Source organism: Amia ocellicauda, unplaced genomic scaffold (assembly GCF_036373705.1).
Source record: "Amia ocellicauda isolate fAmiCal2 unplaced genomic scaffold, fAmiCal2.hap1 HAP1_SCAFFOLD_171, whole genome shotgun sequence".
In the NCBI taxonomy this organism is placed as follows: Eukaryota; Metazoa; Chordata; class Actinopteri; order Amiiformes; family Amiidae; genus Amia; species Amia ocellicauda.
In genome coordinates, this window is record NW_027102734.1 from 43,287 (window position 1) to 68,018 (window position 24,732).

General features: G+C 43.7%; 8 non-coding genes and 8 pseudogenes across 8 annotated transcripts; 7 read left to right on the plus strand and 9 right to left on the minus strand.

Annotated features, from left to right (window-relative positions):
* The first annotated feature begins 2,478 nt into the window (after positions 1-2,478).
* trnay-gua (transfer RNA tyrosine (anticodon GUA)) lies at positions 2,479-2,567 on the plus strand. The gene is given in 2 exon segments: positions 2,479-2,515; positions 2,532-2,567. It is a non-coding gene; the product is annotated as a tRNA-Tyr (tRNA).
* Positions 2,568-2,793: 226 nt separating this feature from the next.
* On the plus strand, positions 2,794-2,866 carry trnak-uuu (transfer RNA lysine (anticodon UUU)). The gene has a single exon. It is a non-coding gene; the product is annotated as a tRNA-Lys (tRNA).
* Positions 2,867-9,167: 6,301 nt separating this feature from the next.
* On the plus strand, positions 9,168-9,256 carry trnay-gua (transfer RNA tyrosine (anticodon GUA)). The gene is given in 2 exon segments: positions 9,168-9,204; positions 9,221-9,256. It is a non-coding gene; the product is annotated as a tRNA-Tyr (tRNA).
* Positions 9,257-9,482: 226 nt separating this feature from the next.
* Positions 9,483-9,555, plus strand: trnak-uuu (transfer RNA lysine (anticodon UUU)). Its single transcript has one exon. It is a non-coding gene; the product is annotated as a tRNA-Lys (tRNA).
* Positions 9,556-15,516: 5,961 nt separating this feature from the next.
* trnay-gua (transfer RNA tyrosine (anticodon GUA)) lies at positions 15,517-15,605 on the plus strand. The gene is given in 2 exon segments: positions 15,517-15,553; positions 15,570-15,605. It is a non-coding gene; the product is annotated as a tRNA-Tyr (tRNA).
* Positions 15,606-18,987: 3,382 nt separating this feature from the next.
* On the plus strand, positions 18,988-19,076 carry trnay-gua (transfer RNA tyrosine (anticodon GUA)). The gene is given in 2 exon segments: positions 18,988-19,024; positions 19,041-19,076. It is a non-coding gene; the product is annotated as a tRNA-Tyr (tRNA).
* Positions 19,077-19,311: 235 nt separating this feature from the next.
* On the plus strand, positions 19,312-19,384 carry trnak-uuu (transfer RNA lysine (anticodon UUU)). Its single transcript has one exon. It is a non-coding gene; the product is annotated as a tRNA-Lys (tRNA).
* Positions 19,385-20,778: 1,394 nt separating this feature from the next.
* On the minus strand, positions 20,779-20,885 carry LOC136723977 (U6 spliceosomal RNA). The gene has a single exon (XR_010806918.1). It is a non-coding gene; the product is annotated as a U6 spliceosomal RNA (small nuclear RNA).
* Positions 20,886-21,864: 979 nt separating this feature from the next.
* Positions 21,865-21,983, minus strand: LOC136723973 (uncharacterized; annotated as a pseudogene).
* A 209-nt stretch (positions 21,984-22,192) lies between these two features.
* Positions 22,193-22,311, minus strand: LOC136723980 (uncharacterized; annotated as a pseudogene).
* Positions 22,312-22,521: 210 nt separating this feature from the next.
* LOC136723972 (uncharacterized) lies at positions 22,522-22,640 on the minus strand (annotated as a pseudogene).
* Positions 22,641-22,855: 215 nt separating this feature from the next.
* On the minus strand, positions 22,856-22,974 carry LOC136723974 (uncharacterized; annotated as a pseudogene).
* Positions 22,975-23,191: 217 nt separating this feature from the next.
* Positions 23,192-23,310, minus strand: LOC136723984 (uncharacterized; annotated as a pseudogene).
* A 210-nt stretch (positions 23,311-23,520) lies between these two features.
* Positions 23,521-23,639, minus strand: LOC136723983 (uncharacterized; annotated as a pseudogene).
* Positions 23,640-23,848: 209 nt separating this feature from the next.
* Positions 23,849-23,967, minus strand: LOC136723975 (uncharacterized; annotated as a pseudogene).
* Positions 23,968-24,183: 216 nt separating this feature from the next.
* On the minus strand, positions 24,184-24,302 carry LOC136723985 (uncharacterized; annotated as a pseudogene).
* Positions 24,303-24,732: the final 430 nt, after the last annotated feature.

A 24,732-nucleotide genomic window follows, 5' to 3' on the forward strand; every position in this document is an offset into this window, starting at 1 on the left:
TTTAGTGCAGACAGACCAAGACCAGCCACAATAAACTATTCGCAGTAAATATAAATTCACAGCAAAATAGGTTCAGTTCACAATATCCTATAACAAGCTGCACAAAGGCAGCGCTAGCAGTGGAAAGAACGAAGAACTGCAGGAGAAACGCCGGGGCTATTTAGAGCCCGATTATTCAACACAGAGGGGGAAAACCAAGGCCAAATGAGACTTAGAGGAACAGGAGACATCCAACAACAGTATAAAGATGAAAAGGAATTTACCACATGTCCCTTTAATCAATTGCCTTGCAGTTCCACTGTGTAGCGTTATGTTGGGTGTATTTTGATAAGAGCATTTGGGCTCTGAGCTGAAGCACTGATCTAAAGAAGACCTCTCCACCCCCAAAGTTATCAGATTTCCTTTGCTCATCAGCTTGGAACTGGTTTGCATCAAAGTGACAGTTTTGGGGAGGATGGCACCGAGAAGAGGCCAAATAGGTTGAATCCTGCTATGAGATGTCTGGAGAAAGGGGCCTGTAGGTGATAAAAACTCTTTGAAGTGGACGAGAGCCGAAATCCCGACATAGAGCTACGAACCCGGGCCAACCGGCATTTCCAAAAGATGGCATGGATTGACATCAGTCATAAATCAAGCCCCCCTCCATTAGGACACTGGGGGCTGAAACCGAAATCCAATCTCAAGAACTCAAGAACCAATCACCTATTGATCTGACAGACTATAAGGAACAGTGCACAGTCTCTCTCTCTCTCTCTCTCTCTCTCTCTATCTCTCTCTCTCTCTTTCTCTCTCACCTGAACCAGTAACTCGCTGCCACAGCTCAACCTGTAGCTCTGTTGCCCGAACCGGAACCAGAAACCAACCAAGTCTTTGCCGGCAACAGAAGAGTTAAACTGGGAGAAGGAGATTGAGCCGTACGAAGAATTCTTTTAAAGGACTTTATTAAATAAAGAACTTTACAGACTGCGCATGCCCGCCTGTGCCCACCTGATCAGTGGAGTTTTACAGCTGGACAATTGAGTAAGTCGAATGTATATGAAAGTGTTCAGTCATTTAAATAGCTATTTGAGTCTTAAGAAACTTGACCCTTGGAACGAACAGGGCCCTGCTTTCCTCAAAGACTTTGTCTTCAAGTAACTACGGTGGAACCCTGCTTACAAAGAAGATTTTGTGCACAACCTTGGAGCCTTCAAACCAGTGGAAAATCTGTTAGGAAAAGACTCTAATTTCGCGAAACCCCAACTTCCAGGTGCTTCGACTGAGTGGAAGTTCTTGGACAAAGCCGAACCGCACTGCCTTTGTTCCAAACCACACGGACCATGTGCCGTGTGCTGTGATCTGAGCCCGAAGACAGAGAGGCCTCTCTGCGACGAAGTTCAGATAAGTTTAACAGTTTGGAGTTCATGATTCATGACATTTGAGAAATCAATTAGAAATGTTATTCTGTGATTCAAAACTCTAGAATGTGTAATATCATTTAGTTTTCTTAAATATAAATGTGTGTTGCATTAAACTGTTTTGTTGATAATTTTAGAAATAAAATCTGTCAACCCCGAGAAATATCTTCTCATTCCTGTTTAACTGTTTAGTCTGAAATTGACACAAGTCAATAGACGTTAGATTATTGGTGGCCCTGCCTATCCTTGATCATTGAATAATAATCAGTTAAGGGAAATTGTGGTAACAAGTAACGATAGGATCTTTCTCGGCACCTAAACGTAAATGAGACTGATATATATATAACGAGAAGTTACCTGACATAAATACTAACCTGCGTAGTTATTTAATGTCTGACTAACAATACTAACGAGAGACTCACCTTCGTCTTACTAACCGGTATTGTAGTTAATGTGTTTATAACCTTTTTTGTTAAACGATTTGTGTGCTATCATATGCGATCCCATGGTCTTTGATTTGGTCACGGAAGTGATTTGTCTTTGATTTGTTGATCTAGAGTTGAATTTTAATTAGCTTTTCCCTTTTGTATAATTAGTGTAGTGCTACATTTAGTCTTTGTTTTTGAATAAATTTAACAATTTATATCTTTGGAATTGGTGTCTGTGTCCAATTATTACAGAAATTGAGTTCTACAAGATTCCAGGATTCGTGATAAGGTGATACTATAAATTCACTTCTTAAATTGAAATTTATAAGTGTACCTTACGATACAACTGATAGCACTGCAACTCAGTGTAGGTGTGCGTTCAGTCCGGCAAACACAACAATTCAGTTATGAAACGCTTTCTACAGGTGATGTATAAATGTAATATTTTCACACATTTGAATAAGTTTGATTTGATACAAGATTTATGAAGTTGACCAAACAAAATGACATAATATTTTTCAGGGGATAAAAATCTCACGACACAATTGGGTAGTCCTCACGGCACACGGGTTGAAAACCACTGAGCCAAGCCACGGTGCTTCTTGGCTTTGCACGGCCACTGAGACTGCCAGGGGAAGACGGTGAGAAGCTTCCCTTCGATAGCTCAGTTGGTAGAGCGGAGGACTGTAGGTTTCAGGCAGCGGGCATCCTTAGGTCGCTGGTTCAATTCCGGCTCGAAGGAAGGCGTGATTATGGTTTGACATCGGTTTTGGACGAGCTCCCAAATGTCAAGCCATTGGAATTGCATGAGGACAAGGAGAAAACACCGGAAATTCGGATTTGCTGTGGAGAACTCGCATTGCCCAAACATCTCATATGCATGTGACCCTGAGCCCAGTTTTCTAAACCGGCCAGAAAGCGGTCTGGAACAATCATGAAGCCAACACATTGTGAAGCACTTCACTGAAGCCCGGGTAGCTCAGCCGGTAGAGCATCAGACTTTTAATCTGAGGGTCCAGGGTTCGAGTCCCTGTTCGGGCGCCTTGTTGACCGAGGGCCATGATGGTGAAAAGCCTGGATGGCCTTCCAGGTGACAATGAAATATGCAGTTGCGTCTAGGCAAGGTGTCTAGTCCTCTTTGCTTCTTTCGGCAAATATCCAGCCTGGGCAAGTGTTGTCTTCCAGAGGCAAGTCAAGCCAGGAACTCTGAGAGATGTTTTTGCCGTTGACGACGTGTCACTTTAGAACAGCACAACATGCATCTCTACTTGACTTGGCACAATCTGTGAGGGTTGGGCCAACACAACGTGTCCACACATTTGCAGGCGTCTTGAAATACTTGGAATGACCTGTGGCCCCATGCCATGCAGAAGTCCACAGCTATGCGTGTCAGCATGCTCTGCTCCTCATCCCCAATGTGCCACTTGTAAGAACTTTGTAAAAAGCGACAGAGAACATGATCAGCAAAGAAACACAATTCTCCTGAGAACGACAATCATCGTGCCGATCGTAATCTCAGTGCATACCTGGATGCCCAACAAGCCAAGCCAGTGGTTCCCAAGCGTTGTAATGCCACGGCACACTTTGCTGAGACCAAAAACCTTCGCGGCGCACCAACATGAAAAAAAAAAAAACGGATTTACTAGGTATTGTCTCACCTGAATGGCAACAGGCTGCTAAAACTATTATCACACGCACATTGCATGTTAAAGTATGTCAGTAAGGGAGTAATTTAAAGGGCAAATGTGTGAAGTGCAAGGAGTGGCCCTTAGTGGTTAGGTAAAAAAGTACACAGACAAACTAAATAATCCCTTGATACAAATCATTTATTTAGTGCAGACAGACCAAGACCAGCCACAATAAACTATTCGCAGTAAATATAAATTCACAGCAAAATAGGTTCAGTTCACAATATCCTATAACAAGCTGTATTTAACGAAGTAGTTAAACGTTACAAAGGGCATTACAATTGTTGAAAAACAATAGCACACGGATCAAACATGCTATCCCCGCCATTTTATTCGATTTGATTAGACGTTTCGCGACCGAAATGTTTTGTGTGCAGACTGAACGCACACCTGAGCCGAGCACGATCACTATACATATCCACAGTTAATCTAAGCAGTATCATATTGTAACCGTTTCGGTCTGTTATCAACCCTTCCGGATCCAAAACCAGGAGTCAGACACCCTTTTCGGTGGACATGCTGTTGACTTCTCACAAGCACCATCTGCCTTCACAAAGGCAGCGCTAGCAGTGGAAAGAACGAAGAACTGCAGGAGAAACGCCGGTGCTATTTAGAGCCCGATTATTCAACACAGAGGGGGAAAACCAAGGCCAAATGAGACTTAGAGGAACAGGAGACATCCAACAACAGTATAAAGATAAAAAGGAATTCACCACATGTCCCTTTAATCAATTGCCTTGCAGTTCCACTGTGTAGCGTTATGTTGGGTGTATTTTGATAAGAGCATTTGGGCTCTGAGCTGAAGCACTGATCTAAAGAAGACCTCTCCACCCCCAAAGTTATCAGATTTCCTTTGCTCATCAGCTTGGAACTGGTTTGCATCAAAGTGACAGTTTTGGGGAGGATGGCACCGAGAAGAGGCCAAATAGGTTGAATCCTGCTATGAGATGTCTGGAGAAAGGGGCCTGTAGGTGATAAAAACTCTTTGAAGTGGACGAGAGCCGAAATCCCGACATAGTGCTACGAACCCGGGCCAACCGGCATTTCCAAAAGATGGCATGGATTGACATCAGTCATAAATCAAGCCCCCCTCCATTAGGACACTGGGGGCTGAAACCGAAATCCAATCTCAAGAACTCAAGAACCAATCACCTATTGATCTGACAGACTATAAGGAACAGTGCACAGTCTCTCTCTCTCTCTCTCTCTCTCTTTCTCTCTCTCTCTCTTTCTCTCTCACCTGAACCAGTAACTCGCTGCCACAGCTCAACCTGTAGCTCTGTTGCCCGAACCGGAACCAGAAACCAACCAAGTCTTTGCCGGCAACAGAAGAGTTAAACTGGGAGAAGGAGATTGAGCCGTACGAAGAATTCTTTTAAAGGACTTTATTAAATAAAGAACTTTACAGACTGCGCATGCCCGCCTGTGCCCACCTGATCAGTGGAGTTTTACAGCTGGACAATTGAGTAAGTCGAATGTATATGAAAGTGTTCAGTCATTTAAATAGCTATTTGAGTCTTAAGAAACTTGACCCTTGGAACGAACAGGGCCCTGCTTTCCTCAAAGACTTTGTCTTCAAGTAACTACGGTGGAACCCTGCTTACAAAGAAGATTTTGTGCACAACCTTGGAGCCTTCAAACCAGTGGAAAATCTGTTTGGAAAAGACTCTAATTTCGCGAAACCCCAATTTCCAGGTGCATCGACTGAGTGGAAGTTCTTGGACAAAGCCGAACCGCACTGCCTTTGTTCCAAACCACACGGACCATGTGCCGTGTGCTGTGATCTGAGCCCGAAGACAGAGAGGCCTCTCTGCGACGAAGTTCAGATAAGTTTAACAGTTTGGAGTTCATGATTCATGACATTTGAGAAATCAATTCGAAATGTTATTCTGTGATTCAAAACTCTAGAATGTGTAATATCATTTAGTTTTCTTAAATATAAATGTGTGTTGCATTAAACTGTTTTGTTGATAATTTTAGAAATAAAATCTGTCAACCCTGAGAAATATCTTCTCATTCCTGTTTAACTGTTTAGTCTGAAATTGACACAAGTCAATAGACGTTAGATTATTGGTGGCCCTGCCTATCCTTGATCATTGAATAATAATCAGTTAAGGGAAATTGTGGTAACAAGTAACGATAGGATCTTTCTCGGCACCTAAACGTAAATGAGACTGATATATATATAACGAGAAGTTACCTGACATAAATACTAACCTGCGTAGTTATTTAATGTCTGACTAACAATACTAACGAGAGACTCACCTTCGTCTTACTAACCGGTATTGTAGTTAATGTGTTTATAACCTTTTTTGTTTAACGATTTGTGTGTTAGAGCATCAGACTTTTAATCTGAGGGTCCAGGGTTCGAGTCCCTGTTCGGGCGCCTTGTTGACCGAGGGCCATGGTGGTGAAAAGCCTGGATGGCCTTCCAGGTGACAATGAAATATGCAGTTGCGTCTAGGCAAGGTGTCTAGTCCTCTTTGCTTCTTTCGGCAAATATCCAGCCTGGGCAAGTGTTGTCTTCCAGAGGCAAGTCAAGCCAGGAACTCTGAGAGATGTTTTTGCCGTTGACGACGTGTCACTTTAGAACAGCACAACATGCATCTCTACTTGACTTGGCACAATCTGTGAGGGTTGGGCCAACACAACGTGTCCACACATTTGCAGGCGTCTTGAAATACTTGGAATGACCTGTGGCCCCATGCCATGCAGAAGTCCACAGCTATGCGTGTCAGCATGCTCTGCTCCTCATCCCCAATGTGCCACTTGTAAGAACTTTGTAAAAAGCGACAGAGAACATGATCAGCAAAGAAACACAATTCTCCTGAGAACGACAATCATCGTGCCGATCGTAATCTCAGTGCATACCTGGATGCCCAACAAGCCAAGCCAGTGGTTCCCAAGCGTTGTAATGCCACGGCACACTTTGCTGAGACCAAAAACCTTCGCGGCGCACCAACATGAAAAAAAAAAAAAAGGATTTACTAGGTATTGTCTCACCTGAATGGCAACAGGCTGCTAAAACTATTATCACACGCACATTGCATGTTAAAGTATGTCAGTAAGGGAGTAATTAAAAGGGCAAATGTGTGAAGTGCAAGGAGTGGCCCTTAGTGGTTAGGTAAAAAAGTACACAGACAAACTAAATAATCCCTTGATACAAATCATTTATTTAGTGCAGACAGACCAAGACCAGCCACAATAAACTATTCGCAGTAAATATAAATTCACAGCAAAATAGGTTCAGTTCACAATATCCTATAACAAGCTGCACAAAGGCAGCGCTAGCAGTGGAAAGAACGAAGAACTGCAGGAGAAACGCCGGGGCTATTTAGAGCCCGATTATTCAACACAGAGGGGGAAAACCAAGGCCAAATGAGACTTAGAGGAACAGGAGACATCCAACAACAGTATAAAGATGAAAAGGAATTCACCACATGTCCCTTTAATCAATTGCCTTGCAGTTCCACTGTGTAGCGTTATGTTGGGTGTATTTTGATAAGAGCATTTGGGCTCTGAGCTGAAGCACTGATCTAAAGAAGACCTCTCCACCCCCAAAGTTATCAGATTTCCTTTGCTCATCAGCTTGGAACTGGTTTGCATCAAAGTGACAGTTTTGGGGAGGATGGCACCGAGAAGAGGCCAAATAGGTTGAATCCTGCTATGAGATGTCTGGAGAAAGGGGCCTGTAGGTGATAAAAACTCTTTGAAGTGGACGAGAGCCGAAATCCCGACATAGAGCTACGAACCCGGGCCAACCGGCATTTCCAAAAGATGGCATGGATTGACATCAGTCATAAATCAAGCCCCCCTCCATTAGGACACTGGGGGCTGAAACCGAAATCCAATCTCAAGAACTCAAGAACCAATCACCTATTGATCTGACAGACTATAAGGAACAGTGCACAGTCTCTCTCTCTCTCTCTCTCTCTCTCTCTCTATCTCTCTCTCTCTCTTTCTCTCTCACCTGAACCAGTAACTCGCTGCCACAGCTCAACCTGTAGCTCTGTTGCCCGAACCGGAACCAGAAACCAACCAAGTCTTTGCCGGCAACAGAAGAGTTAAACTGGGAGAAGGAGATTGAGCCGTACGAAGAATTCTTTTAAAGGACTTTATTAAATAAAGAACTTTACAGACTGCGCATGCCCGCCTGTGCCCACCTGATCAGTGGAGTTTTACAGCTGGACAATTGAGTAAGTCGAATGTATATGAAAGTGTTCAGTCATTTAAATAGCTATTTGAGTCTTAAGAAACTTGACCCTTGGAACGAACAGGGCCCTGCTTTCCTCAAAGACTTTGTCTTCAAGTAACTACGGTGGAACCCTGCTTACAAAGAAGATTTTGTGCACAACCTTGGAGCCTTCAAACCAGTGGAAAATCTGTTAGGAAAAGACTCTAATTTCGCGAAACCCCAACTTCCAGGTGCTTCGACTGAGTGGAAGTTCTTGGACAAAGCCGAACCGCACTGCCTTTGTTCCAAACCACACGGACCATGTGCCGTGTGCTGTGATCTGAGCCCGAAGACAGAGAGGCCTCTCTGCGACGAAGTTCAGATAAGTTTAACAGTTTGGAGTTCATGATTCATGACATTTGAGAAATCAATTAGAAATGTTATTCTGTGATTCAAAACTCTAGAATGTGTAATATCATTTAGTTTTCTTAAATATAAATGTGTGTTGCATTAAACTGTTTTGTTGATAATTTTAGAAATAAAATCTGTCAACCCCGAGAAATATCTTCTCATTCCTGTTTAACTGTTTAGTCTGAAATTGACACAAGTCAATAGACGTTAGATTATTGGTGGCCCTGCCTATCCTTGATCATTGAATAATAATCAGTTAAGGGAAATTGTGGTAACAAGTAACGATAGGATCTTTCTCGGCACCTAAACGTAAATGAGACTGATATATATATAACGAGAAGTTACCTGACATAAATACTAACCTGCGTAGTTATTTAATGTCTGACTAACAATACTAACGAGAGACTCACCTTCGTCTTACTAACCGGTATTGTAGTTAATGTGTTTATAACCTTTTTTGTTAAACGATTTGTGTGCTATCATATGCGATCCCATGGTCTTTGATTTGGTCACGGAAGTGATTTGTCTTTGATTTGTTGATCTAGAGTTGAATTTTAATTAGCTTTTCCCTTTTGTATAATTAGTGTAGTGCTACATTTAGTCTTTGTTTTTGAATAAATTTAACAATTTATATCTTTGGAATTGGTGTCTGTGTCCAATTATTACAGAAATTGAGTTCTACAAGATTCCAGGATTCGTGATAAGGTGATACTATAAATTCACTTCTTAAATTGAAATTTATAAGTGTACCTTACGATACAACTGATAGCACTGCAACTCAGTGTAGGTGTGCGTTCAGTCCGGCAAACACAACAATTCAGTTATGAAACGCTTTCTACAGGTGATGTATAAATGTAATATTTTCACACATTTGAATAAGTTTGATTTGATACAAGATTTATGAAGTTGACCAAACAAAATGACATAATATTTTTCAGGGGATAAAAATCTCACGACACAATTGGGTAGTCCTCACGGCACACGGGTTGAAAACCACTGAGCCAAGCCACGGTGCTTCTTGGCTTTGCACGGCCACTGAGACTGCCAGGGGAAGACGGTGAGAAGCTTCCCTTCGATAGCTCAGTTGGTAGAGCGGAGGACTGTAGGTTTCAGGCAGCGGGCATCCTTAGGTCGCTGGTTCAATTCCGGCTCGAAGGAAGGCGTGATTATGGTTTGACATCGGTTTTGGACGAGCTCCCAAATGTCAAGCCATTGGAATTGCATGAGGACAAGGAGAAAACACCGGAAATTCGGATTTGCTGTGGAGAACTCGCATTGCCCAAACATCTCATATGCATGTGACCCTGAGCCCAGTTTTCTAAACCGGCCAGAAAGCGGTCTGGAACAATCATGAAGCCAACACATTGTGAAGCACTTCACTGAAGCCTGGGTAGCTCAGCCGGTAGAGCATCAGACTTTTAATCTGAGGGTCCAGGGTTCGAGTCCCTGTTCGGGCGCCTTGTTGACCGAGAGCCATGATGGTGAAAAGCCTGGATGGCCTTCCAGGTGACAATGAAATATGCAGTTGCGTCTAGGCAAGGTGTCTAGTCCTCTTTGCTTCTTTCGGCAAATATCCAGCCTGGGCAAGTGTTGTCTTCCAGAGGCAAGTCAAGCCAGGAACTCTGAGAGATGTTTTTGCCGTTGACGACGTGTCACTTTAGAACAGCACAACATGCATCTCTACTTGACTTGGCACAATCTGTGAGGGTTGGGCCAACACAACGTGTCCACACATTTGCAGGCGTCTTGAAATACTTGGAATGACCTGTGGCCCCATGCCATGCAGAAGTCCACAGCTATGCGTGTCAGCATGCTCTGCTCCTCATCCCCAATGTGCCACTTGTAAGAACTTTGTAAAAAGCGACAGAGAACATGATCAGCAAAGAAACACAATTCTCCTGAGAACGACAATCATCGTGCCGATCGTAATCTCAGTGCATACCTGGATGCCCAACAAGCCAAGCCAGTGGTTCCCAAGCGTTGTAATGCCACGGCACACTTTGCTGAGACCAAAAACCTTCGCGGCGCACCAACATGAAAAAAAAAAAAAAGGATTTACTAGGTATTGTCTCACCTGAATGGCAACAGGCTGCTAAAACTATTATCACACGCACATTGCATGTTAAAGTATGTCAGTAAGGGAGTAATTAAAAGGGCAAATGTGTGAAGTGCAAGGAGTGGCCCTTAGTGGTTAGGTAAAAAAGTACACAGACAAACTAAATAATCCCTTGATACAAATCATTTATTTAGTGCAGACAGACCAAGACCAGCCACAATAAACTATTCGCAGTAAATATAAATTCACAGCAAAATAGGTTCAGTTCACAATATCCTATAACAAGCTGCACAAAGGCAGCGCTAGCAGTGGAAAGAACGAAGAACTGCAGGAGAAACGCCGGGGCTATTTAGAGCCCGATTATTCAACACAGAGGGGGAAAACCAGGGCCAAATGAGACTTAGAGGAACAGGAGACATCCAACAACAGTATAAAGATAAAAAGGAATTCACCACATGTCCCTTTAATCAATTGCCTTGCAGTTCCACTGTGTAGCGTTATGTTGGGTGTATTTTGATAAGAGCATTTGGGCTCTGAGCTGAAGCACTGATCTAAAGAAGACCTCTCCACCCCCAAAGTTATCAGATTTCCTTTGCTCATCAGCTTGGAACTGGTTTGCATCAAAGTGACAGTTTTGGGGTGGATGGCACCGAGAAGAGGCCAAATAGGTTGAATCCTGCTATGAGATGTCTGGAGAAAGGGGCCTGTAGGTGATAAAAACTCTTTGAAGTGGACGAGAGCCGAAATCCCGACATAGAGCTACGAACCCGGGCCAACCGGCACTTCCAAAAGATGGCATGGATTGACATCAGTCATAAATCAAGCCCCCCTCCATTAAGACACTGGGGGCTGAAACCGAAATCCAATCTCAAGAACTCAAGAACCAATCACCTATTGATCTGACAGACTATAAGGAACAGTGCACAGTCTCTCTCTCTCTCTCTCTCTCTCTCTCTCTTTCTCTCTCACCTGAACCAGTAACTCGCTGCCACAGCTCAACCTGTAGCTCTGTTGCCCGAACCGGAACCAGAAACCAACCAAGTCTTTGCCGGCAACAGAAGAGTTAAACTGGGAGAAGGAGATTGAGCCGTACGAAGAATTCTATTAAAGGACTTTATTAAATAAAGAACTTTACAGACTGCGCATGCCCGCCTGTGCCCACCTGATCAGTGGAGTTTTACAGCTGGACAATTGAGTAAGTCGAATGTATATGAAAGTGTTCAGTCATTTAAATAGCTATTTGAGTCTTAAGAAACTTGACCCTTGGAACGAACAGGGCCCTGCTTTCCTCAAAGACTTTGTCTTCAAGTAACTACGGTGGAACCCTGCTTACAAAGAAGATTTTGTGCACAACCTTGGAGCCTTCAAACCAGTGGAAAATCTGTTTGGAAAAGACTCTAATTTCGCGAAACCCCAATTTCCAGGTGCATCGACTGAGTGGAAGTTCTTGGACAAAGCCGAACCGCACTGCCTTTGTTCCAAACCACACGGACCATGTGCCGTGTGCTGTGATCTGAGCCCGAAGACAGAGAGGCCTCTCTGCGACGAAGTTCAGATAAGTTTAACAGTTTGGAGTTCATGATTCATGACATTTGAGAAATCAATTAGAAATGTTATTCTGTGATTCAAAACTCTAGAATGTGTAATATCATTTAGTTTTCTTAAATATAAATGTGTGTTGCATTAAACTGTTTTGTTGATAATTTTAGAAATAAAATCTGTCAACCCCGAGAAATATCTTCTCATTCCTGTTTAACTGTTTAGTCTGAAATTGACACAAGTCAATAGATGTTAGATTATTGGTGGCCCTGCCTATCCTTGATCATTGAATAATAATCAGTTAAGGGAAATTGTGGTAACAAGTAACGATAGGATCTTTCTCGGCACCTAAACGTAAATGAGACTGATATATATATAACGAGAAGTTACCTGACATAAATACTAACCTGCGTACTTATTTAATGTCTGACTAACAATACTAACGAGAGACTCACCTTCGTCTTACTAACCGGTATTGTAGTTAATGTGTTTATAACCTTTTTTGTTTAACGATTTGTGTGTTAGAGCATCAGACTTTTAATCTGAGGGTCCAGGGTTCGAGTCCCTGTTCGGGCGCCTTGTTGACCGAGGGCCATGATGGTGAAAAGCCTGGATGGCCTTCCAGGTGACAATGAAATATGCAGTTGCGTCTAGGCAAGGTGTCTAGTCCTCTTTGCTTCTTTCGGCAAATATCCAGCCTGGGCAAGTGTTGTCTTCCAGAGGCAAGTCAAGCCAGGAACTCTGAGAGATGTTTTTGCTGTTGACGACGTGTCACTTTAGAACAGCACAACATGCATCTCTACTTGACTTGGCACAATCTGTGAGGGTTGGGCCAACACAACGTGTCCACACATTTGCAGGCGTCTTGAAATACTTGGAATGACCTGTGGCCCCATGCCATGCAGAAGTCCACAGCTATGCGTGTCAGCATGCTCTGCTCTTCATCCCCAATGTGCCACTTGTAAGAACTGTGTAAAAAGCGACAGAGAACGTGATCAGCAAAGAAACACAATTCTCCTGAGAACGACAATCATCGTGCCGATCGTAATCTCAGTGCATACCTGGATGCCCAACAAGCCAAGCCAGTGGTTCCCAAGCGTTGTAATGCCACGGCACACTTTGCTGAGACCAAAAACCTTCGCGGCGCACCAACATGAAAAAAAAAAAAAGGATTTACTAGGTATTGTCTCACCTGAATGGCAACAGGCTGCTAAAACTATTATCACACGCACATTGCATGTTAAAGTATGTCAGTAAGGGAGTAATTAAAAGGGCAAATGTGTGAAGTGCAAGGAGTGGACCTTAGTGGTTAGGTAAAAAAGTACACAGACAAACTAAATAATCCCTTGATACAAATCATTTATTTAGTGCAGACAGACCAAGACCAGCCACAATAAACTATTCGCAGTAAATATAAATTCACAGCAAAATAGGTTCAGTTCACAATATCCTATAACAAGCTGCACAAAGGCAGCGCTAGCAGTGGAAAGAACGAAGAACTGCAGGAGAAACGCCGGGGCTATTTAGAGCCCGATTATTCAACACAGAGGGGGAAAACCAAGGCCAAATGAGACTTAGAGGAACAGGAGACATCCAACAACAGTATAAAGATAAAAAGGAATTCACCACATGTCCCTTTAATCAATTGCCTTGCAGTTCCACTGTGTAGCGTTATGTTGGGTTTATTTTGATAAGAGCATTCGGGCTCTGAGCTGAAGCACTGATCTAAAGAAGACCTCTCCACCCCCAAAGTTATCAGATTTCCTTTGCTCATCAGCTTGGAACTGGTTTGCATCAAAGTGACAGTTTTGGGGAGGATGGCACCGAGAAGAGGCCAAATAGGTTGAATCCTGCTATGAGATGTCTGGAGAAAGGGGCCTGTAGGTGATAAAAACTCTTTGAAGTGGACGAGAGCCGAAATCCCGACATAGAGCTACGAACCCGGGCCAACCGGCATTTCCAAAAGATGGCATGGATTGACATCAGTCATAAATCAAGCCCCCCTCCATTAGGACACTGGGGGCTGAAACCGAAATCCAATCTCAAGAACTCAAGAACCAATCACCTATTGATCTGACAGACTATAAGGAACAGTGCACAGTCTCTCTCTCTCTCTCTCTCTCTCTCTTTCTCTCTCACCTGAACCAGTAACTCGCTGCCACAGCTCAACCTGTAGCTCTGTTGCCCGAACCGGAACCAGAAACCAACCAAGTCTTTGCCGGCAACAGAAGAGTTAAACTGGGAGAAGGAGATTGAGCCGTACGAAGAATTCTATTAAAGGACTTTATTAAATAAAGAACTTTACAGACTGCGCATGCCCGCCTGTGCCCACCTGATCAGTGGAGTTTTACAGCTGGACAATTGAGTAAGTCGAATGTATATGAAAGTGTTCAGTCATTTAAATAGCTATTTGAGTCTTAAGAAACTTGACCCTTGGAACGAACAGGGCCCTGCTTTCCTCAAAGACTTTGTCTTCAAGTAACTACGGTGGAACCCTGCTTACAAAGAAGATTTTGTGCACAACCTTGGAGCCTTCAAACCAGTGGAAAATCTGTTTGGAAAAGACTCTAATTTCGCGAAACCCCAATTTCCAGGTGCATCGACTGAGTGGAAGTTCTCGGACAAAGCCGAACCGCACTGCCTTTGTTCCAAACCACACGGACCATGTGCCGTGTGCTGTGATCTGAGCCCGAAGACAGAGAGGCCTCTCTGCGACGAAGTTCAGATAAGTTTAACAGTTTGGAGTTCATGATTCATGACATTTGAGAAATCAATTAGAAATGTTATTCTGTGATTCAAAACTCTAGAATGTGTAATATCATTTAGTTTTCTTAAATATAAATGTGTGTTGCATTAAACTGTTCTGTTGATAATTTTAGAAATAAAATCTGTCAACCCCGAGAAATATCTTCTCATTCCTGTTTAACTGTTTAGTCTGAAATTGACACAAGTCAATAGACGTTAGATTATTGGTGGCCCTGCCTATCCTTGATCATTGAATAATAATCAGTTAAGGGAAATTGTGGTAACATGTAATGATAGGATCTTTCTCGGCACCTAAACGTAAATGAGACTGATATATATATAACGAGAAGTTACCTGACATAAATACTAACCTGCGTAGTTATTTAATGTCTGACTAACAATACTAACGAGAGACTCACCTTCGTCTTACTAACCGGTATTGTAGTTAATGTGTTTATAACCTTTTTTGTTTAACGATTTGTGTGTTATCATATGCGATCCCATGGTCTTTGATTTGGTCACGGAAGTGATTTGTCTTTGATTTGTTGATCTAGAGTTGAATTTTAATTAGCTTTTCCCTTTTGTATAATTAGTGTAGTGCTACATTTAGTCTTTGTTTTTGAATAAATTTAACAATTTATATCTTTGGAATTGGTGTCTGTGTCCAATTATTACAGAAATTGAGTTCTACAAGATTCCAGGATTCGTGATAAGGTGATACTATAAATTCACTTCTTAAATTGAAATTTATAAGTGTACCTTACGATACAACTGATAGCACTGCAACTCAGTGTAGGTGTGCGTTCAGTCCGGCAAACACAACATTTCAGTTATGAAACGCTTTCTACAGGTGATGTATAAATGTAATATTTTCACACATTTGAATAAGTTTGATTTGATACAAGATTTATGAAGTTGACCAAACAAAATGACATAATATTTTTCAGGGGATAAAAATCTCACGACACAATTGGGTAGTCCTCACGGCACACGGGTTGAAAACCACTGAGCCAAGCCACGGTGCTTCATGGCTTTGCACGGCCACTGAGACTGCCAGGGGAAGACGGTGAGAAGCTTCCCTTCGATAGCTCAGTTGGTAGAGCGGAGAACTGTAGGTTTCAGACAGCGGGCATCCTTAGGTCGCTGGTTAAATTCCGGCTCGAAGGAAGGCGTGATTATGGTTTGACATCGGTTTTGGACGAGCTCCCAAATGTCAAGCCATTGGAATTGCATGAGGACAAGGAGAAAACACCGGAAATTTGGATTTGCTGTGGAGAACTTGCATTGGCCAAACATCTCATATGCATGTGACCCTTTTCAATATCCAGCCTGGGCAAGTGTTGTCTTCCAGAGGCAAGTCAAGCCAGGAACTCTTAGAGATGTTTTTGCCGTTGACGACGTGTCACTTTAGAACAGCACAACATGCATCTCTACTTGACTTGGCACAATCTGTGAGGGTTGGGCCAACACAACGTGTCCACACATTTGCAGGCGTCTTGAAATACTTGGAATGACCTGTGGCCCCATGCCATGCAGAAGTCCACAGCTATGCATGTCAGCATGCTCTGCTCCTCATCCCCAATGTGCCACTTGTAAGAACTGTGTAAAAAGCGACAGAGAACGTGATCAGCAAAGAAACACAATTCTCCTGAGAACGACAATCATCGTGCCGATCGTAATCTCAGTGCATACCTGGATGCCCAACAAGCCAAGCCAGTGGTTCCCAAGCGTTGTAATGCCACGGCACACTTTGCTGAGACCAAAAACCTTCGCGGCGCACCAACATGAAAAAATAAATAAAAGGATTTACTAGTTATTGTCTCACCTGAATGGCAACAGGCTGCTAAAACTATTATCACACGCACATTGCATGTTAATGTATGTCAGTAAGGGAGTAATTAAAAGGGCAAATGTGTGAAGTGCAAGGAGTGGCCCTTAGTGGTTAGGTAAAATAGTACACAGACAAACTAAATAATCCCTTGATACAAATCATTTATTTAGTGCAGACAGACCAAGACCAGCCACAATAAACTATTCGCAGTAAATATAAATTCACAGCAAAATAGGTTCAGTTCACAATATCCTATAACAAGCTGTATTTAACGAAGTGGTTAAACGTTACAAAGGGCATTACAATTGTTGAAAAACAATAGCACACGGATCAAACATGCTATCCCCGCCGTTTTATTCGATTTGATTAGACGTTTCGCGACCGAAATGTTTTGTGTGCAGACTGAATGCACACCTGAGCCGAGCACGATCACAATACATATCCACAGTTAATCTAAGCAGTATCATATTGTAACCGTTTCGGTCTGTTATCAACCCTTCCGGATCCAAAACCAGGAGTCAGACACCCTTTTCGGTGGACACGCTGTTGACTTCTCACAAGCACCATCTGCCTTCACAAAGGCAGCGCTAGCAGTGGAAAGAACGAAGAACTGCAGGAGAAACGCCGGGGCTATTTAGAGCCCGATTATTCAACACAGAGGGGGGAAACCAAAGCCAAATGAGACAAAGTGACAGTTTTGGGGAGGATGGCACCGAGAAGAGGCCAAATAGGTTGAATCCTGCTATGAGATGTCTGGAGAAAGGGGCCTGTAGGTGATAAAAACTCTTTGAAGTGGACGAGAGCCGAAATCCCGACATAGAGCTATGAACCCGGGCCAACCGGCATTTCCAAAAGATGGCATGGATTGACATCAGTCATAAATCAAGCCCCCCTCCATTAGGACACTGGGGGCTGAAACCGAAATCCAATCTCAAGAACTCAAGAACCAATCACCTATTGATCTGACAGACTATAAGGAACAGTGCACAGTCTCTCTCTCTCTCTCTCTCTCTCTCTCTCTCTTTCTCTCTCACCTGAACCAGTAACTCGCTGCCACAGCTCAACCTGTAGCTCTGTTGCCCGAACCGGAACCAGAAACCAACCAAGTCTTTGCCAGCAACAGAAGAGTTAAACTGGGAGAAGGAGATTGAGCCGTACGAAGAATTCTTTTAAAGGACTTTATTAAATAAAGAACTTTACAGACTGCGCATGCCCGCCTGTGCCCACCTGATCAGTGGAGTTTTACAGCTGGACAATTGAGTAAGTCGAATGTATATGAAAGTGTTCAGTCATTTAAATAGCTATTTGAGTCTTAAGAAACTTGACCCTTGGAACGAACAGGGCCCTGCTTTCCTCAAAGACTTTGTCTTCAAGTAACTACGGTGGAACCCTGCTTACAAAGAAGATTTTGTGCACAACCTTGGAGCCTTCAAACCAGTGGAAAATCTGTTTGGAAAAGACTCTAATTTCGCGAAACCCCAACTTCCAGGTGCATCGACTGAGTGGAAGTTCTTGGACAAAGCCGAACCGCACTGCCTTTGTTCCAAACCACACGGACCATGTGCCGTGTGCTGTGATCTGAGCCCGAAGACAGAGAGGCCTCTCTGCGACGAAGTTCAGATAAGTTTAACAGTTTGGAGTTCATGATTCATGACATTTGAGAAATCAATTAGAAATGTTATTCTGTGATTCATAACTCTTGAATGTGTAATATCATTTAGTTTTCTTAAATATAAATGTGTGTTGCATTAAACTGTTTTGTTGATAATTTTAGAAATAAAATCTGTCAACCCCGAGAAATATCTTCTCATTCCTGTTTAACTGTTTAGTCTGAAATTGACACAAGTCAATAGATGTTAGATTATTGGTGGCCCTGCCTATCCTTGATCATTGAATAATAATCAGTTAAGGGAAATTGTGGTAACAAGTAATGATAGGATCTCTCTCGGCACCTAAACGTAAATGAGACTGATATATATATCACGAGAAGTTACCTGACATAAATACTAACCTGCGTAGTTATTTAATGTCTGACTAACAATACTAACGAGAGACTCACCTTCGTCTTACTAACCGGTATTGTAGTTAATGTGTTTATAACCTTTTTTGTTTAACGATTTGTGTGTTATCATATGCGATCCCATGGTCTTTGATTTGGTCACGGAAGTGATTTGTCTTTGATTTGTTGATCTAGAGTTGAATTTTAATTAGCTTTTCCCTTTTGTATAATTAGTGTAGTGCTACATTTAGTCTTTGGTTTTGAATAAATTTAACAATTTATATCTTTGGAATTGGTGTCTGTGTCCAATTATTACAGAAATTGAGTTCTACAAGATTCCAGGATTCGTGATAAGGTGATACTATAAATTCACTTCTTAAATTGAAATTTATAAGTGTACCTTACGATACAACTGATAGCACTGCAACTCAGTGTAGGTGTGCGTTCAGTCCGGCAAACACAACATTTCAGTTATGAAACGCTTTCTACAGGTGATGTATAAATGTAATATTTTCACACATTTGAATAAGTTTGATTTGATACAAGATTTATGAAGTTGACCAAACAAAATGACATAATATTTTTCAGGGGATAAAAATCTCACGACACAATTGGGTAGTACTCACGGTACACGGGTTGAAAACCACTGAGCCAAGCCACGGTGCTTCTTGGCTTTGCACGGCCACAGAGACTTCCAGAGGAAGACGGTGAGAAGCTTCCCTTTGATAGCTCAGTTGGTAGAGTGGAGGACTGTAGGTTTCAGGCAGCGGGCTTCCTTAGGTCGCTGGTTCAATTCCGGCTCGAAGAAAGGCGTGATTATGGTTTGACATCGGTTTTGGACGAGCTCCCAAATGTCAAGCCATTGGAATTGCATGAGGACAAGGAAAAAACCCCGGAAATTCGGATTTGTTGTGGAGAACTCGCATTGCCCACACATCTCATATGCATGTGACCCTTTTCACCCTGAGCCCAGTTTTCTAAACCGTCCAGAAAGCGGTCTGGAAATATCATGAAGCCAACACATTGTGAAGCACCTCACTGAAGCCCGGGTAGTTCAGCCGGTAGAGCATCAGACTTTTAATCCGAGGGTCCAGGGTTCAAGTCCCTGTTTGGGTGCCTTGTTGACCGAGGGCCATGATGGTAAAATGACAATGAAATCTGCAGTTGCGTCTAGGCGAGGTGTCTAGTCCTCTTTGCTTCTTTCGGCAAATATCCAGCCTGTTGTCTTCCAGAGGCAAGTCAAGCCAGGAACTCTGAGAGGTGTTTTTGCCGTTGACGACGTGTCACTTTAGAACAGCACAACATGCATCTCTACTTGACTTGGCACAATCTGTGAGGGTTGGGCCAACACAACGTGTCCACACATTTGCAGTCGTCTTGAAATACTTGGAATGACCTGTGGCCCCATGCCATGCAGAAGTCCACAGCTATGCGTGTCAGCATGCTCTGCTCCTCATCCCCAATGTGCCACTTGTAAGAACTGTGTAAAAAGCGACAGAGAACGTGATCAGCAAAGAAACACAATTCTCCTGAGAACGACAATCATCGTGCCGATCGTAATCTCAGTGCATACCTGGATGCCCAACAAGCCAAGCCAGTGGTTCCCAAGCGTTGTAATGCCACGGCACACTTTGCTGAGACCAAAAACCTTCGCGGCGCACCAACATGAAAAAATAAATAAAAGGATTTACTAGTTATTGTCTCACCTGAATGGCAACAGGCTGCTAAAACTATTATCACACGCACATTGCATGTTAATGTATGTCAGTAAGGGAGTAATTAAAAGGGCAAATGTGTGAAGTGCAAGGAGTGGCCTTTAGTGGTTAGGTAAAAAAGTACACAGACAAACTAAATAATCCCTTGATACAAATCATTTATTTAGTGCAGACAGACCAAGACCAGCCACAATAAACTATTCGCAGTAAATATAAATTCACAGCAAAATAGGTTCAGTTCAAAATATCCTATAACAAGCTGTATGTAACGAAGTGGTTAAACGTTACAAAGGGCATTACAATTGTTGAAAAACAATAGCACACGGATCAAACATGCTATCCCCGCCATTTTATTCGATTTGATTAGACGTTTCGCGACCGAAATGTTTTGTGTGCGGACTGAACGCACACCTGAGCCGAGCACGATCACAATACATATTCACAATTAATCTAAGCAGTATCATATTGTAACCGTTTCGGTCTGTTATCAACCCTTCCGGATCCAAAACCAGGAGTCAGACACCCTTTTCGGTGGACACGCTGTTGACTTCTCACAAGCACCATCCGCCTTCACAGAGGCAGCGCTAGCAGTGGAAAGAACAAAAACGGAGGGAAAATTCGCTTGCGCCGAACGGGGTCGAGAGATCCGCTGTGACGCAGGAGTGCGAGAGGACTCGACACCACCGAGCACGGGCGCGAGAGGGAGAGATACCCACGGTGTGAGAAACCGCCCGCGACGCAAGCACCAGATGCCCGCAAGGACAATGGGAACCGGCGCGCTACCGAGAAACTGACCAAGATATGGAACGCTTCACGAATTTGCGTGTCATCCTTGCACAGGGGCCATGCAAATCTTCTCTGTATCGTTCCAGTTTTATTATACGTATTGCCGTCGCGAACACAAGGGCTGGGTTAGAGAGCACCCGCCTTTGTACCCAGGTGGGCCGGGGGAGCGAGGCGACTCGCTGTTTGGGGCCGGGAAGCCTGTCCCACTCCCTGCTCGTTGGCGGTGAGGCCGGGGGCCTTCCCTGGAGAGACTCTAGCGCCTCTCTTTCACCAAACGTCCGTACCACCATGGCAGACAGGGACACTTCACCCCATCCCCATGCCGGGCAGAGGCATGCTGGGGGAATGTGCAAATCCGGAGAGGTAATCAATCAACCGTAATCCCAAGTGTCATTGGAAAACGGAGCAGAAATCCACTACAATCCCCGATACGCCGAAGTAGTGGGCAGAGATGCTTCCCCCCTGCCAGCCGCCAGGCGGAGCGGCCGGGGCTGCGCTGGTGAGGTGAGGTGTATCGTATCGTATCGTATCGTATCTTGATGTTCCCTTACAGCCCCCCTCCCCTGAGCCATTAACGATGACTCCATACCTGGTCTGCAATGATTAGCTCACAATGTGGGCTGCAGGACGTGCGTGACCTGTAGATTTCTCCACTGCACCTGTGTAACGTCTTGAACACGTCATTGGTACTAAGCCTTGGTGGGTAATTTGATTCTGAATTGCACCATTATAAAAATCTCTTGTGCCTTGGCAAGTCGCACAGGAAGAGGGCGTCTGCTAAGAAAGAAGTAGTGAGAAATGACAATCGGTCGCCTGCCCCGTTTAGCTTCCGAGATCTGACGAGATCGGGCGCGTTCAGGATGGTGTGGCCAAAAGCAGAGAGGCCTGGCTGCATGATGTCGCTTAAAGGCTGGTGGGTATTGACGGAACTTCCAGCAAAAAAAAAAAAAAAAAAAAAAAAAATGGAGGGAACAATATCAGTGCAGCAAAGGGTGTTGTAAGTAGCGGGGTACGTGTAAAATTCTTCAATTATATCTCCTCCAGACAGAAAGAGAGTATTAAGAGCTACGATGAAGTTACCCAAGTGACGTAAAAAGCTTGCAGCACCTGGTATTTCCAGGAGGTCTCCCATCCAAGTACTGACCAGGCCCTGACCCGTTTAAGTTCCGAGATCTGACGAGACGGGGTGCGTCCAGGACGGTGTAGCCGCAAGCCGAGAGGCCTGGCTGCATGATGTCTCTTTAAGGCAGACGGGTGTTGACGGAACTTCCAGCAAATAAAAAAAGAAAAATGGAGGGAAAAATATCAGTTCAGCAAAGGGTGTTGAAAGTAGCCGGGTACGTGTACATTTCTTCAATTATATCTCCTCCAGACAGAAAGAGAGAATTAAGAGCTACAATGAAGTTACCCAGGAGACATAAAAAGCTTGCAGCACCTGGTATTTCCAGGAGGTCACCCATCCAAGTACTGACCAGGCCCTGCCCCGTTTAGCTTCCGAGATCTGACAAGATCGGTAGCGTTCAGGACGGTGAGGCCGCAAGCCGAGACGCCTGGCTGCATGATGTCTCTTAAAGGCTGGCGGGTATTGACGGAACTTCCAGCAAAAAAAAAAAAGAAAAATGGATGGAAAAATATCAGTGCAGCAAAGGGTGTTGAAAGAAGCCGGGTACGTGTACAATTCTTCAATTATATCTCCTCCAGACAGAAAGAGAGAATTAAGAGCTACAATGAAGTTACCCAGGAGACGTAAAAAGCTTGCAGTACCTGGTATTTCCAGGAGGTCTCCCATGCAAGTACTGATCAGGCCCTGCCCCGTTTAGCTTCCGAGATCTGATGAGATCGGGCGTGTTCAGGACGGTGAGGCCGCAAGCCAAGAGGCCAGGCTGCATGATGTCTCTTAATGGCTGGCGGGTATTGACGTAACTTCCAGCAAAAAAAAAAAAAAAATGAAAAATGGAGGGAAAAATATCAGTGCAGCAAAGGGTGTTGACAGTAGCCGGGTACGTGTACAATTCTTCAATTATATCTCCTCCTGACAGAAAGAGAGAATTAAGAACTACGATGAAGTAACCCAGGAGACGTAAAAAGTTTGCAGTACCTGGTATTTCCAGGAGGTCACCCATCCAAATACTGACCAGGCCCTGCCACGATTTGCTTCCAAGATCTCACAAGATTGGGCGCGTTCAGGACAGTGTGGCCGCAAGCAAAGAGGCCTGGCTGCATGATGTCTCTTAAAGGCTGGCGGGTATTGACGGAACTTCCAGCAAAAAAAAATAAAAATAAAGAAAAATGGAGGGAAAAATATCAGTGCAGCAAAGGCTGTTGATAGTAGCCGGGTACGTGTACAATTCCTAAATTATAACACGTCCAGACAGAAAGAGAGTATTAAGAGCTACGATGAAGTTTCCCAGGAGACGTAAAAAGCTGGCAGCACCTGGTATTTCCAGGAGATCACCCATCAAAGTACTGACCAGGCCCTGCCCCGTTTAGCTTCCGAGATCTGTCGAGATCGGGCGCGTTCAGGACGGTGTGGACGCAAGCCAAGAGGGCTGGCTGCATGATATCTCTTAAAGGCTGGCGGGTATTGATGGAACTTCCAACAAAAAAAAAAAAAGAAAAATGAAGGGAAAAATACCAGTGCAGCAAAGGGTGTTGAAAGAAGCCGGGTATGTGAATAATACTTCAATTATATCTCCTTCAGACAGAAAGAGAGTATTAAGAGCTACGATGAAGTTACCCAGGAGACGTAAAAGCTTGCAGCACCAGGTATTTCCAGGAGGTCTCACATTCAAGTACTGACCAGGTCCTGCCCCGTTTAGCTTCCGAGATCTGACGAGATCGGTCGCGTTCAGGATGGTGTGGCCGCAAGCCAAGAGGCCTGGCTGCATGATGTCTCTTAAAGGCTGGCGGGTATTGACGGAACTTCCAGCAAAAAAAAAAAGAAAAATAGAGGGAAAAATACCAGTGCAGCAAAGGGTGTTGAAAGTAGCCGGGTACGTGTACAATTCTTCAATTATATCTTCTCCAGACAGAAAGAGAGTATTAAGAGCTACGATGAAGTTCCCCAGGAGACGTAAAAAGCTGGCAGCACCTGGTATTTCCTGGAGATCTCCCATCCAAGTACTGACCAGGTCCTGCCCCGTTTAGTTTCCGAGATCTGACGAGATCGGGCGCGTTCAGGACTGTGTGTCCGCAAGCCGAGAGGCCTGGTTGCATGATGTCTCTTAAAGGCTGGCGGATATTGACGGAACTTCCAGAAAAAAGAAAAAAGAAAAAGAAAAATGGAGGAAAAAATATCAGTGCAGCAAAGGGTGTTGAAAGTAGCCGGGTACGTGTACATTTCATCAATTATATCTCCTCCAGACAGAATGAGAGTATTAAGATCTACGATGAAGTTACCCAGGAGACGTAAAAAGCTTGCAGTACCTGGTATTTCCAGGAGGTCTCCCATCCAAGTACTGATCAGGCGCTGCTCCATTTAGCTTCCGAGATCTGATGAAATCGGGCGCGTTCAGAACGGTGTGGCCGCAAGCCAAGAGGCCTGGCTGCATGATGTCTCTTAAAGGCTGGAGGGTATTGACAGAACTTCCAGCAAAAAAAAAAAAAAAAAGAAAAATACACATACCACGTGGGCAATTCTAGAGCGTCCCCTAGAGTACAAACAGTGTATCGTGCCTACAAAAGTTTTCTTGTTACTAACCTTTGGAATCTGGATTTCTGGACAAAGCTCTCCAATAACTATTACAGAACTTAGTTCTTTTCAGTCTAAGATTCCTCTCACGGGGCACCAATTATGTAGCGTAAGGTACACTTATAAATTTCAATTATAGAAGTGTATTTATAGTATCACCTTATCACGAATCCTGGAATCTTGTAGAACTCAATTTCTGTAATAATTTGACGCAGACACCATTTCCAAAGATATAAATTGTCAAATTTATTCAAAACAAAGACTAAATGTAG